The following is a 13,957-nucleotide window of genomic DNA, read 5'->3' as shown; positions in this document are numbered from 1 at the left end:
GTAAATTTTAAGGTCAAAAGTGAATCAGTTCAAATTGTTATTTATTAATGTAAATGTATAGATGTGTCACACGAGAACCTCAAATGGGATGGGATTTTAGTAGATTTGATCGTCGATATTTTTGAAATGTGCCACGTGGTAAATTGCATTCAACCACTTGGAATAACAACACATGCGAGATTTTTTAGTGAGTTCTAAAGTGAAACTTATTTTATTTTATTTTTAATTTCACAGATATTGCAACCGAATCAGATCTTGATTATTGTTTTATTGAGAAAATTCACGCAGTTCTTGGTAACTTTGTAAATCGGTGCGTTTTGTAGCATAAATTTGAAAACTTTTACAAAAAAAGAGGTCTCAGCAAGTTTATAAAAATTTGTGAGCTAATTTTCCTTGGAAATATTTCCAAAATTTTCTAAAAGTTTGTAAGTTTACGGAATTTCTGGATTTTACAATGTTATCAAGGCATGCGTGAATAGTCTCATTATCTGGTTTATGCGACTTTTTAAAAAGATGGATGGGTTTTTAGAAAATACTTATCGATTAAATTTGTCCGGTTTACGCGACTTTTTAAAACTTGATGAGATGAGTAGACCGAAAACCGGATGAGATTTGAATGAATGGAAAAACGTAGAATAAATTTGTCATGGATGGATTTGATCGGAAAATGCTCAGATTGAGATTTACTCTTTGAATGAAACTTTGTAGGGTGGATATTGCATAAAGGGTGGGATTCGTTGTAGGATTTTGATCCCCACTGGTTAATTTTGGGGGGATTAAATGCCATTTTTTAGGTTATTTGTGATTTTGTATTCTATATTATCACAAATAGATGTGTCATGATAAAAAATTTACGGAGTGCTTAGCAACAGTGTACAATCCGTAAATTTTATAAATTTATAAAATTTAAAATTTAAAATTTAAAATTTAAAATTTAAAATTTAAAATTTAAAATTTAAAATTTAAAATTTAAAATTTATAAATTTTATAAACGTGCATACTTTTAAAAATTTTGCTCATATTTCTGAGGAGAATTAGCCTACACATGTTTTGTAAACTTTAACTTACACCGATAAAGGGCGTCCCTTTATTTTATAAAAATTAAAATTTTGTAAAATTATTTTACTAAATGCACGAATTTTACAACGTTACCAAGGATTGCGAGAATTGCCTCAGTGTCGTTTTTGAAGTATCGTTTAGCATTTTATGGAAGCCTGGGTTTGTTTACAAGTAAAAATTATACAAGTAGACAATTTTTTAAATAAGTATGAAACTGAAGGGTTTGGATGCCAATGTTGGTATTAGGTGAAATTTAAGATTAATTGTATTAGTTTAAGATCGTCGCTCCAAACCTTGTGGTCGAATTTGAAAAAAAGTTTTAAAATGCAGGGTTTTGATGCCAATTTTGATATTATTTGAAATTTTAAGATAAATTTGCAATTAGTTTTAGATTAACGGTATTTTTCTGATCGGGCTCGGATTGAATTTAACCCAACTTTTTGCACGATATGTAAAATTTGCCTGTTATTTTTTATGCAACCGTTCCTTAACATTGTGTTTTCGTTTGTTAATTCATTTCCCGTTTTCCGTTGGGTGGACATTGTTTGAGGGTCGTCCTTTAGGGATTGGATTTCTTTCGACGGGCTCCTTCGTCTCGCTTGACAGGCTCATTTTTCTCCACAAAAAGACCCATTTTTCTCACCCGTGGGACATTTCTATGCACTCGTGGAAGGAAATCTGGGATGGATTTTTTTCTCGGTAGTAAAAGCTTGGTATTAAAATTACGTGTGTATGTCGGTAAAAAATTGTTACCGGTATGGTAAGGTTAATACAGGATTTTTAACAGTATTTAATTTGCTTCTTTGCAAAAAATTAACATTGGCAGTGAAAGTTCCTCGTGCTTTAGACTGCAAAATAAATATGAGCAAATTTGTCTGAAGTAAAAATCCTACTGATTGATTAAAGTTGCTAAATTTTTATGCATTGCAGTACACGCAGATGTTTGTAAGTTTGTAAAATATCTAAAGTTTCGAATGATGATGATTTGACAAGGCGGGTAAAAGTTTATGTAGCAGAATTACAAGGTTTACAGAAGCGCGAGTGAAGTTCTTGATGGCGTTTCCAATGGTGAGTGGGTGACTGACTATGTTGTACTAATTTCTACATATTTACCATACATTTACAAGAATTACCAAGTTACAAACAAGCACGTGACTCTGATGGTGAGTCAATCACAAGCTTTTTGTACTATATGAAAATTTATCAAAAAGTTATCCAGTTTACAAACATGTACGTGATCTAATCTAATAATTTTTGACATTTTCCATCAATTTAAAACAATTTCCCCCGATTACAACCATTTCCTCGTCTTATTTCATCTAGTCTTTCTCTCGACTATCTCCTCGCCTAGCGTGGCGTTTCCATGGCAAGTAAGTGACTGATTGGTCTCCAGTTGTTCTACTAGAAACTGATGGATTTTCGGTTGATTGGTTCCACCGAAAAGGAAACTTTATCCGGGGCGGAGTTGTTTTTTTCTGTCTTGAGAAACTTCTCCGTCCGTCATCTTGGCGTTAGCTCACTCAGCGCATAATTTGGATCAATCCCGCGATGAGGAGATGAGATGACCTCGGAAATGCAACATCTGGTCGCACAAAGAAAATTCCGAAGACAAAGAAATCATCATCATAAAGGAACGAGAGAGAGGAAAGAGCGTGTACCGTGCGGCGGGCTGCGGCTAATGAGATTTTGATTGGATTTAAATTACACTCGTGGTTGGTTTGGTAACAGAAAGCAGCAGACGGAGGGAGAAGACCTTTGGTTCCGTGGTTTTTGGTGAGTGAGGAGATTATGCCGTCGATAATAATGGGTGGGTAAGAGGATAAAGGGTGATGTGCAAGTGTGTAGGCGGGATTTTTAGATTCGCGGAAAAATTGTTACGGACATATAGTTATGTTTTTTTGGGGGGGGGGGATTTGTGTTGGTAAAGGATTGGTAAAAGCTAGGTTTGCTTAATGAAGTAGAATTTATTAATTTTATTGGTAGGGAGGGAAATTTAGATTTGAATGTGAATTTCCCGCCATTCAGTAAACAAAGTTTGAATTTAGAACGCAGCATTTAGTTGAAATTTATTAATTACCAAATTTAATTAGATTAAAATTTTGCAACTTATTTTTGTGAATTTTGAATTTCCAGCCTCTTCTCTTCCTGAAATTCTGTCTGTAACCATCATTTCTAATTTTTCCCGGGTTCTAAACCGGGGTAACATAATTCCCCAAATCCACATCCTTCCTGCATGATCCCTCCTCCTATTTACAAATCGGCCATCTTGATCCCAAATAATATTCTTATTTGTTTCAGATTACGTAAGAAGAGAAGAGAGGTCGATTTGGTAACTAATTGCTCCTCAAGAAGAGAAGCAGGCGACTAAACGCACTGGCTGGGAAGCCCTGCACCGGACGACGACGACCACGATGATGTAAAAGGAAGGTAAGTCTGGAGCTTTTTGTTTTTAGCCGCCCCATTAATTTAGCCTCATAGTATTCCTTATAGACCTTGCTACGTAATCTGCTGACACGCAATCCTGTGATACATCAAGACCAAAAAAGCTACAGTTTCTCTCTTCTTTTATATATATTTTCCTCCTAAAATTGTTTCGTGTGGGAAAAGAGGCAGAGGGCATAACTCATTTTCTTCGAGGCAGCCATCCGTCCAGCCAGGCATCCATCCAATTTTTGGATAGTCTACTTTCGGAAATGTTGGGGTATGAAAAGAGTGAATTTTTCGAGAGGAGATGGAAAACTGGGAGAAATTTGGAAGAGTAAAATGCCGGCGATTTGATTTCTTAGTTTTGTAAATGAATGTGTTGGTTTAGATATAGTAAGTTAATGTTAGGCACAATTTTATCCAACTTTACGAAATTTTAGAGCAGTTTTTAAAATGATACGTATGTGAGCACAAATTAGTACACATTTCTTTCGGAAATGTTGGGGTATGTGAACGTGAAGATCAAGATGATTTTTTCGAAGACTGGGAGAAAATTGAAGGAAGAATAAAATTCAGAAATATTTTTGTTTGTTTTTGGAGAGGAAAATTATGGGAATTTTAGGCATAATTTTTACCAATTTTTGACTAAGTCTACTCAATTAGCACAATTTTTAAAATTATGCATATTTGAGCACAAATTAATTTCTCGTGCATATAGTCTACCACCTTTCAGAAATGTTGGAGTATGTGAAGATGATTTTTTCGAGAGGAAATGGAAAACTGGGAGAAAATTGGAAGATTAAAATGCCGTGGATTTTGATTTTGGAGTTTTTCTAATATGTTAGACTGGCTTAGATACATATGTCGCATTGGAAACGTTATGGGAATCTTAGGTACAATTTTACCCAATTTTAGCACAATTTTTAAAATTATATTTATTTGTACATATTTCTCGTAGAGAAAGTCTCCCAACTTTCGGAAATGTTGGGGTGTGTGAAGAATGATATTTTATCAATCAATGATTTTTATTTCATAAAAATGATATTTTGGGGAGGAAATTGAAAAACTTGGGAGAAGTTGTAAAAGTAAAATGTCATGAATTTTATTTTCTCGTATTTTGCAAACATTTTACTTTTACAAAGGTCGTTGAGTCTGTCTCCCGTACCAGTTTTGGTCATGAATTTACGAAAATCTGGGAAAAATTGACAACAAAATGTATACACAGCCTGGCGATTTTTTGCAGGGAATGGAAGTTTTCTCATGAACAAAAAGCGTCCTATTTTGGTAAGAAAATTGGTAAAATCATGAAATCTATGGTAAAATTTACCATGGCGATTTGTTCACGTACTTACATAATTCTGATACCTTTATAAATTTTCTTGGTCACATTTCTTATTTAATGAAAATTTGAAATTTTGTTAAAAAAACGTGTATTTTTCACGGAAGTTTTCTGAGTCCGGTTTTGGTCATGAAATTGGTAAAATCTAGAAACCTATGGTAAAATGTACCATTTTCACGTACAAAATTCTGCTAGCTAACCTTGGCAGTTTTCTTGGTCACATTTCGTATGTTATAAAAATTTGCATAATTTTGCGCAAAAAACACAGTAATTTTTTTTCTATGGAGTGACTGTTAAAATAAGAGCGAGGTTTAAGGTGAAACAAAGTATGTGGAGAGAAAGTGGTTGGTCGTTTGGCGTGATATATGTGAAACCTGTGGCTCCAGGTCGAGTGGACAATGAGCGAGAGATAATTTATTTTACTCCCGGCCCGCACTACGAACCACAATCCATTTTTTATACCTAAGTCATACAGACGACGAATAAGAAATATTTGGGGCTAAGAGAGATCTCAATTACGCCTCGGCAGGACTTCCAACTACCGAAATACACTAAATAATGGGAGAGGGAAGTTTGAATTTTGTTCAGGACGCAAAGATTTGTGCGAAAAAAAAATTGGCGGGGAGTGATTTGATAGGTGAATCAAGTGAAAATTCAAATAGAAATATTTTTGCGGTATTGAAAAGTTGCCATTTTTTTGGATAAAATATTTGAATTTTGCGATAAAAAGATAACGACCGAATTAAATTATTTTGTAATACTGTGACACCAATTTTTGAAATAGTTGAAATTATCCTTAGCAAATTAAACTATTAGATTTTGTTTACTCTAGAATGATATGACTACAAATCTGCCAAAATGATTTAATTTAAAAATTTGAATAAATAAAAAAAAGTTTTCAAAATTTTGTTGTTTGGTAAATTATTTTAATTTCGTGGTAAAAGTAACGACCAATTTTGTATGAAAATCAAAATTAAATTATTTTGTAACATTTTGATGCCAGTTTTTGAAATAATTGAATTTTGCAATGGTAACTTATATTATTAGATTTGTGTTGATTTGATGCCTTAATAATTTAAAAATTAGACAAAATTTTGAATTCAAAAATTCGAGGAAATAAAAACTTTCAAAATCTACCGTAAAATTAAAATCAAACGGATAATTTGAAAAATCGAATTTGTTATAGAAAAATTTTGTTTCCGGTTCCCGAATTCTGTAAAACAAATCCGGTAAAAAAATCGGTAAAACTTTACCAAATTATTTAGCGTGTCCCCGTACTTTCTCCACTGCAGGGAATTATTATTGTCGTGATTTTATTATCTGTATCTACGTATCATCCTTCCTTATTAAAGAATGGTCGGTCGTTCGTAATTTATTCCGCTGCGATGCGAGAACAATGGGGAAAAAATACAATGGATTTATGTATTTGTTGGTAACAATGTTTTTATTAATGAAGTTCTGCTCACAGCGTGGCGCTAACTCATTTCTGCTCCGCGGTGGACAATATTATTTTCTTCTTCCGAATCCTAATTTCATCATCATCATTCCTTATTTATAAAGCGTCACGTGGCGTAAATATTATTAGTTTTTTTCATTATGCACGTGGATCTTTGTAAAGTGTGTGTATAGGTAAGGTTTGCGAAAAGTGGGTAAAGTTGTGTAAAGGGTGCAAAAATTTAGGCATACAGTTAAGACATTTGTAAAAATATCAATTTCTTCGTCGCTGAGAATTTTGAAAAATTGAATTGAAAATTGAATTGAAAACATTGAAAAAATTGAATTTTGTAATCATTTCTTATTCATTGAGTATTGCTTTGAAAAAAAAATGTTACTATTATTTTAATCGTGTTGTTTGTAAAGAGTGTATTTGAAATTTTTGAAAAATGGGTGGTAAATTTGTGTAAAAATTATGACACAAAATTAAGAAACTTCATAATTTAAATTTCCTCAAGCAAGTATTCGATCAATCTTCAAAAACCCATCTTTTGAAATCACTCCAAAATTCAAAAAGTTACAGTCCTTTAAAAACTGAAGGTTTTGACTGAAAATAATTTTGCAAATTCTGCTAAGCGGTCAAATTTGGGCATTAAGAAAAGTCCAAAATTCGTCTCCTTATAGTTTTGGCATTAAACGCGTGTGTCCGTTACCCTTTAAACTTGCCGCGCTTCATCTCACATTGCCCCATACGCTTACTTAACTTACCCCAAACCCATCTGGACACTTATACCAGAGGGAAAAAGAACACGTGGCCAGTGCGTTGATCTGTTACATATGATATCTCGAAGATGATTACCGCACTGATGATCCTGGGACGTCTTAATCTTAATCGTTCCCAGGATATATTCCCCACAGAATTATTTCTTTCTCTTTTTTGTTTTGTTCCCTGGATTGGATTGGATTGGATTTCGCTGGAGAAAAGAGGCAGGCAGGCAGCCACTTAATAAAAAATGAAGAGAAAGTTTTTTTCCCTTTCTCTCTCTGGGAGAAAGTAAAGTGCTTTCTCTTCTTGTTTTTCGGAGAGAAAACCACATTGCATTGTGTGTCCAAGCAAAGAATAGGATCGTGTGGTGTGAGGAGGGTGCAGAAATGGTGGGATTTATGGGAATGTGGAGGCTATTTTTGGTGTGAAAAGTGTTAGCCATAGAAAATAGGGTGAAATTAGTGTTATTTTCTGGGGAACTGGTGATATATTTTGAAAAAGCGTGGGAGAATTTAGTGATACTTTTTGGGAAATTGGAGGTATTTTTGGGGGTAATTGGTGGTATTTTTGGGGGTAATTGGTGGTAATTTTTTTAAGGAAATGTGGGTGAAATTGGAGGTATTTTTGGGGGTAATTGGTAGTATTTTTGGGGAAAGTGTGGAAGAAATTAGTGCTACTTTTTTCGGAAATTGGTGATATTTTTGGGAAAATTGGTGGTATTTTTGGGAAAATTGGTGGTAATTTTTTTAAGGAAATGTGGGTGAAATGTGAAATTGGTGGTATTTTTTGGGGGAAAGTATAGGAAAATTGGTAGTATTTTGGATAAGTGTAAGAAAATTGGTCGTATTTTTTTTACCGAAAGTGACCACGTGTTACATGAAGGATCCAATTTGGTGTGAAAGAAAACTACAATGGGAAAACATGTCTACTTTTCCTTGGCTTGTTTCAATTGTGCTGGTGAAGCAGCAGGCTTTCAGCCTCCGGAGAGAGAGAGAGAGATTCTTTCTATTTTCTTTTCTTTCTCTGGGAGAAAAGACGCCATATGGCGGAATGCCCGGGAGGGGAGGAGGTGAAGTGAAGGGGGGACGTGCAGATAATTTGAGACGAACATGTACACGGCCACATTTGTCGATATGTTTTTATGTAACTCTGGAGGAATGACCTTAAGGTGGAATAATGCTGTCATAGATTTTAAATCTCACTATGCCCCTATTCAATGTATTTAAAAGCATGTTTCTAAAATGGCAATTTAAAATTTCATACTGGACAAATAATTTGGGCGTGAGATGCAAATGATTTTTCGATTTGTCTGTATACATTTTTAAGTATTCTGACAAATCAGTTAATGTTGAATAACTCTGGCATAGATTTTTAATCTCACTCAATGGAGTTTTGAGATAAATGCAACTTTTTTTAAGGTTAATTTCTGCCAGTAGAAAACTATTGATAAAAAAATGGCGCATTACTTTTAGAAGATATTTAATGTGAACAAACTGACGACAGCCAAAGCCTTTTACCTAGCTTTTAATATAATTACTAAACTTCCCTTAATCAATTTTTTGTCGTTAAAAAATCGCAAAAAAAATCGCAAAAAAAATCACAATTTTTTTTGCTCATTCGATATTTATGAAAGTTATGTATTTATTTATAACTCTAGGATTTTTAGGTGACCACGTGTCTGCAAGGCCCTTGATATTATTATTATTAATAATAATAGAATTTTTGTAGAGAAAGAGCGGATTTTTGATCCCTCGAGTGAAAGACAGTGGACTTAATCCAGATGGGGATCATTTCGTAACGTATTATTTTCTCCGTCTTCGGATCTCCGTGATCTTGTCATCACGCGGGTGAGAAGGAGAAAGCCTTAATTAATTCCAGGAATGAGATTCACTTACAATTCGTAGGAAGGGATGTCCAGAAATGAGGTGGTTTTGAAGTTTGGGTGGATTTATGCATGAAAAAATTGAGAAAAATGCAGTTTATTTTGTAAAGTGCAGTTTATTGTGCCAAAATAAAGTAAATTTTGATATGCATTGAATTTGCGGAAATGTGGAACATTAAATTTGGGGAAAATCTGACTATAAATAAAGTATGTGTATACCTTGTAAATACGAAATTTTGGAAACTTTGCGATTTTTTTACTATAGATTTCCTTGGAGATCTTGATGAAAATAAGGAGATTTCACTATTTACATATTAAAAATGGCAAGTCTACTTTGAAAACGTTGGGTCAAATTACAATAGTTGGAGTGAATTTGGTGACGGAATGATGACCCCGAAGCGGATATGTATTTGCGTAAGAAACGCCAAAATATTTATGAAAAAACCATAAAAATTAAAAACTTTGGTAAAATTTGATTTTTTTTAAATACTCTGTATTTTGTGTGGTAAAATATATCTACACAACAAAATTCATTTTAATATCTTTAAAATACATAGAAAATATATATCTATTTTTGAAAAATATCTTAAAAGATTTACATCCTTTTCAAATAATAGCGAAAACATTTATAAATTTCTGTAACATATAGAAATATGTAGCAATATTTTTTAAAAAAATTGAATTTTTTTTATCTATTTTATGGAACATATCCACAAAGTTTGACCGTCGGTCGTCATCCCCTAAAAATAAATACATATCCGCCTTCTTTCTGCCCCACATGATGACATGTTTTATGTCTGTGTGGTGTTAGTTGATCCATCGGAAATATGATTACGATGAGGATTTCTGAGCCAGGAATCAGTTTTTTCTTCCTTTTTTTCCTTCTTCGGATCGTTTCCATTATCTTCTTTTTCTCTTTCTTTTCTTCTATTTTCTTCTTTCTCGGGAGGTTTGGTATCTCGTCTTTCTGCTCGGTTGGTTTTGGTTTCGGTGGTGGTTTGGTTTGGTTTGGTCACTCAATTTGGTTGGTCGTGTAAGAGAGAGAAAGTGAAAAGAAAAGAAAGTGTGGAATTATGGGGGGCTTAGTTTCATCAATATTTCAACGAATGGGTGGATGAAGAATTGAGGAGAAAAAAATAAGGGGGGAAATTCTTACGTAAATTTTTTTTTTCTGGGGAGGGGGGAAGTTGACGATGTTTTTTAAATTAAAACTGTTTCGGTTTGTATGCAGATTATTTATGTGAAAACAGTTTTAGGGTTTTATAAGTTTGAACGAGTGGATGGATGAAGAATTGAGGAGAAAAAAATAAGACGGAAATTGTTACGTAAAATTTTGAAAAAAAAATTTGCTGGGGGGAGATTGACGTCGGTATTTGTATATTTTAGAAATTAAAGTTGTTATTACTTGTACACACAGATTATACAGATCATAGTTCTAATACATTTTAAGAATCTTTCAAATTGTCACAAATTTAAAAATATTTTGTTATTATCCGGAAGATTAATTTAGTATTTTGGAAATGAAGAAATTGCATAAATTGAACCTATGCACTGAGACAACTCACGCAGGCCTCGGTAACATTGCAAAATCCGTAAATTCTGTAAACTTACAAACTTGTGCAAAATTTTACAAATATTTTGAAGAAAAATTAGCTCCTATTAAAAAACACTTGCTCAGATCAAGGGCGTCTCTTTATTTTGCAAAAGTTTGAAATTATTTTACAAATTTGCGGGTTTTACAAAGTTATTACCAAGGATTTAACACATTCATTCAGTAAAACTTTCTAAAATTTTCAATAAGTTGGATGAAAAGTCGAATAGGAAAATACAAAGTTTTTCAAAAACAAGGTTGAAAATTGTTATTTTGTAAATTTAAAATATACTTTGCTTATGTGTGTAAGGTTCGCCGCCATTTGTAGAATACTATTGAATAAATGTATTTCCACAAATGTTCAGATTACTCTTGGAGATAACAAGGAGACTTATTGTTAGATGTAGAAACTTATAAAGTTTAAAGATCATTAGAAAATTCAGTTGTTTGGATTGCTTCCAAATTTTAGTTTGCAGCAAATTTTGGTCAATCTAGTTTTATAATATTTCAATGAATGGATGCATAAAATAGAGGAAAATGACAAAATAAAAAGAGTGATAAGATTTGAAATTTTCAAAACTACACCAATTTCGCAGTACTAATTATCCTTAAATATGTAAAAAGCAACTTGTGAATAATTGTGCATATGCACGAAGTTTGCATGTGTGAGTTTGTAAAGTGTAGAAAATTCGCATGCTTGTGTTGTTTCGTAAACTCACATAGTTTACCAACTAGATTATTTGAAATAGTTTAATCAAAATTGAAATAAAATCAACTAGATTTATGCGAAGGAATCTTTGAGGGGGACAGGTAGAAAATTTGACTGAACAAACTTTGCAAAATTTTGTAAGAGGCGATTTAATGTCTTTAAATATTTTTTTTGGAAGTCAAAATCCAAAATAGTACGAAAGATAGTAATAGTCCATAACCATTTCATTCGTGAATATAAAATATTTTAGAAGAGTAAAGTTGGTAAAAATTTAGAAAATGTGGCTGCTTTAAATAAATCACGTTACATAATTCATACTTGTAAATTATGTACTGCAAATTTAATTTACGAAGTAGCTAGTGTAAATTCGTGTTAGGAAAAATAAAAAAAATTGAAAAGGTTTAGCAAAAGGAAATTGGTAAGTATGAATGTGTTAGAAACACAATTTGGGAAAACTGTAGTTTGGGTAAACTTTGTGAATATTTTTTAAAGGTTTAACGTCACTTAATACATTTTAAAAATTAAATCATTTAAAGAATCAACCGTAATGTTAAAATTTTCATACATGAAATGGACATACATACTCATACTAATTTTAATTTTTCAAAATTTTTTACCTAGTTTCCACAAATAATTTTATGGGAAATTATGCCACGAAAAACCTTCAATTGTTAAATACATCCATTTATTGGCTAATTAACTCCACTGTTAAAAATCTGGTATTGGTTTCTCACATTAGAATAAACTTTGCACAATTTTATGAATTTTACATCCAATTTTTTTCCCCCAGTTTACCAACCTTGACGTGAATAATACGATTAATTTTCCTGATTCTTTCTCTTCTGAATGAAACATTTCTTTCTTTCTTCTTGGCGCGATTTTCCGAATTGTGGGATTATTGATATCTGTGTGACCTTATCGACCACCCGCCCGCCATTTTCATCGGATATCGGTGGTTTCTTGGTTGGCTATGAATGAATGAATGAATCGAGTTTACGAAGGTGGTTGGTTGGTGGAAGGAAAGATTATTTCTTTCAGTGTGACACGATCGATGATAAAGTCTCATAAATCTCTCGCCCAGTTAGCTCCTCTGTATTCTAGGCTCGTACACACGTGTATGTGACCATGGTTTTTGGTGGATTTTGGTCGTTCTGTCCACGTGTGTGTGAGTCAAAGAATAAAAATTGTTTGGTTTTGAGGAAGGAAATTCATGAAATTTTTTATAATTTAGTAAAATAAAATTTAGGGAAAAATATATAAACAAAACATGAAATGAGTTTTGATTTTCAAAAATATTAGTTTAAAACCACGTGGGTGTGTGTGAGTGAATCAAGGAATGAAAATTATTTGGTTTTAAGAAAGGAAATTCATGAGATTCTTTATAATTTAGTAAACTTTAAAAAAAAACTTAACAAATATTATTTTAAATCACTAGAAATTTGTAACGATTTTTATGTTTTTTTTGCATTTAGGTATCCAAAAGGAATTTGCGTATTAATGTAATTCATAGTGTTTCGACACCGTTAAATGTTTTTGGAAATGTCACAGGTTTAATTAAAATTACAGATGTTCAGGTTCTTGTTAAAAATTTGCATAACATGTGTAAAACCTAAAATTTTGTACAACAGAGAAGAACAAAGATTAATTCCTGGGTAAATTTTTCAAAATATTTTTTCTAATTTGAAAACGATTTATTGTGTTAATCTAACTGCTTAGTTGATATGTTAAAAAACAAATTTCTGAAAATCAGCTCTGAAAAAAAAAAAAAATTAGTCGCCGTTAAAAATTATTTCATGATTATTCCAAACTTAATACAAACATCAGATGCTGTGTTTTTGTAGCAAAATGGAGTAAATAATTTTTAAGACAAGGTTCACAATTTTATCTTTGCCTGTTTGTGTTTGTAATCGAGTTGTAGTTGAATTTCATAATGACGCAACTAACGCAGTGCTTGATTACTTTATACAATCCGTAAATTCTGTAAACTTACAAACTTTTACAAATATTTCTGAGGAAAATTACCTTACAAACTTTTGTAAACTTACTTATTCTGTTTATGTCTTAGTCTGTTTATTTTGTAAAAATTTGCGAAATTATTTTACAAAATTACGGATTTTGCAAAGTTACCAAGAACTGCGTGAATTGAGTCAATATTTACCTTCACAATTCTTTAGATTAAAAAATTCATTAAAATTTGTCGAGTTTTTGCTAAGTTCATTTAAGATTGAGCGAATTGGATTGTGATAATAAAAGAGAAATTATTTGCTACAGGCAAATAACAGTGCAAATTTAATTTTGCGGACTTTTGCCAAGTTTACACAGCCCAAGGAGTGAATTTGATTGAAATGATGAAGAAAAGATCAAGTAGAATTCTTATTCATTGATAAAAGACAAATTATTTACTACGCTAAAAAAAGACGGTGCAAATTTAATTTTACGGACTTTTGCCAAGTTTACACAGCCCAAGGAGTGAATTTGATTGAAATAGTGAAAAAGAGATGAAGTGGAATTCTTATTCGATGATAAGTAAGTACGAGACCTTTTTTGTGAAGAATGGAATGCGGTGTAACTTCATGAGAGGAAAAAAAGTTTGTTTTCTTTCCTCTCGTCCTCCCGATGGATCGAGAATTTGGGAAATTTTGATGAGACTGAATGAATGAATGAAGTGAAATGGGGTGAGAGGGCGGTGCAGAAAGGATGATGAGGTCAAGGTTAAATTGATACCGGACTGGTAACAAATTTGAGTCTTGGGA

At 32.5% G+C, this 13,957-nt stretch overlaps 1 long non-coding RNA gene across 1 annotated transcript in view; it reads left to right on the top strand.

Moving 5' to 3' along the window:
* Positions 1-1,286: 1,286 nt before the first annotated feature.
* Positions 1,287-13,957, top strand: part of LOC118435431 — a 74,528-nt gene continuing 61,857 nt past the window's right edge. The window contains exons 1-2 of the long non-coding RNA XR_004834750.1: positions 1,287-2,832; positions 3,358-3,486. This is a non-coding gene — a long non-coding RNA (uncharacterized LOC118435431). The remainder of the gene's footprint in view (positions 2,833-3,357; positions 3,487-13,957) is intronic.

This window comes from Folsomia candida, unplaced genomic scaffold (genome assembly GCF_002217175.1).
Source record: "Folsomia candida strain VU population unplaced genomic scaffold, ASM221717v1 Fcan01_Sc004, whole genome shotgun sequence".
NCBI classification, from domain to species: domain Eukaryota; kingdom Metazoa; phylum Arthropoda; class Collembola; order Entomobryomorpha; family Isotomidae; genus Folsomia; species Folsomia candida.
This window is presented reverse-complemented; position numbering and strand designations above follow the sequence as displayed.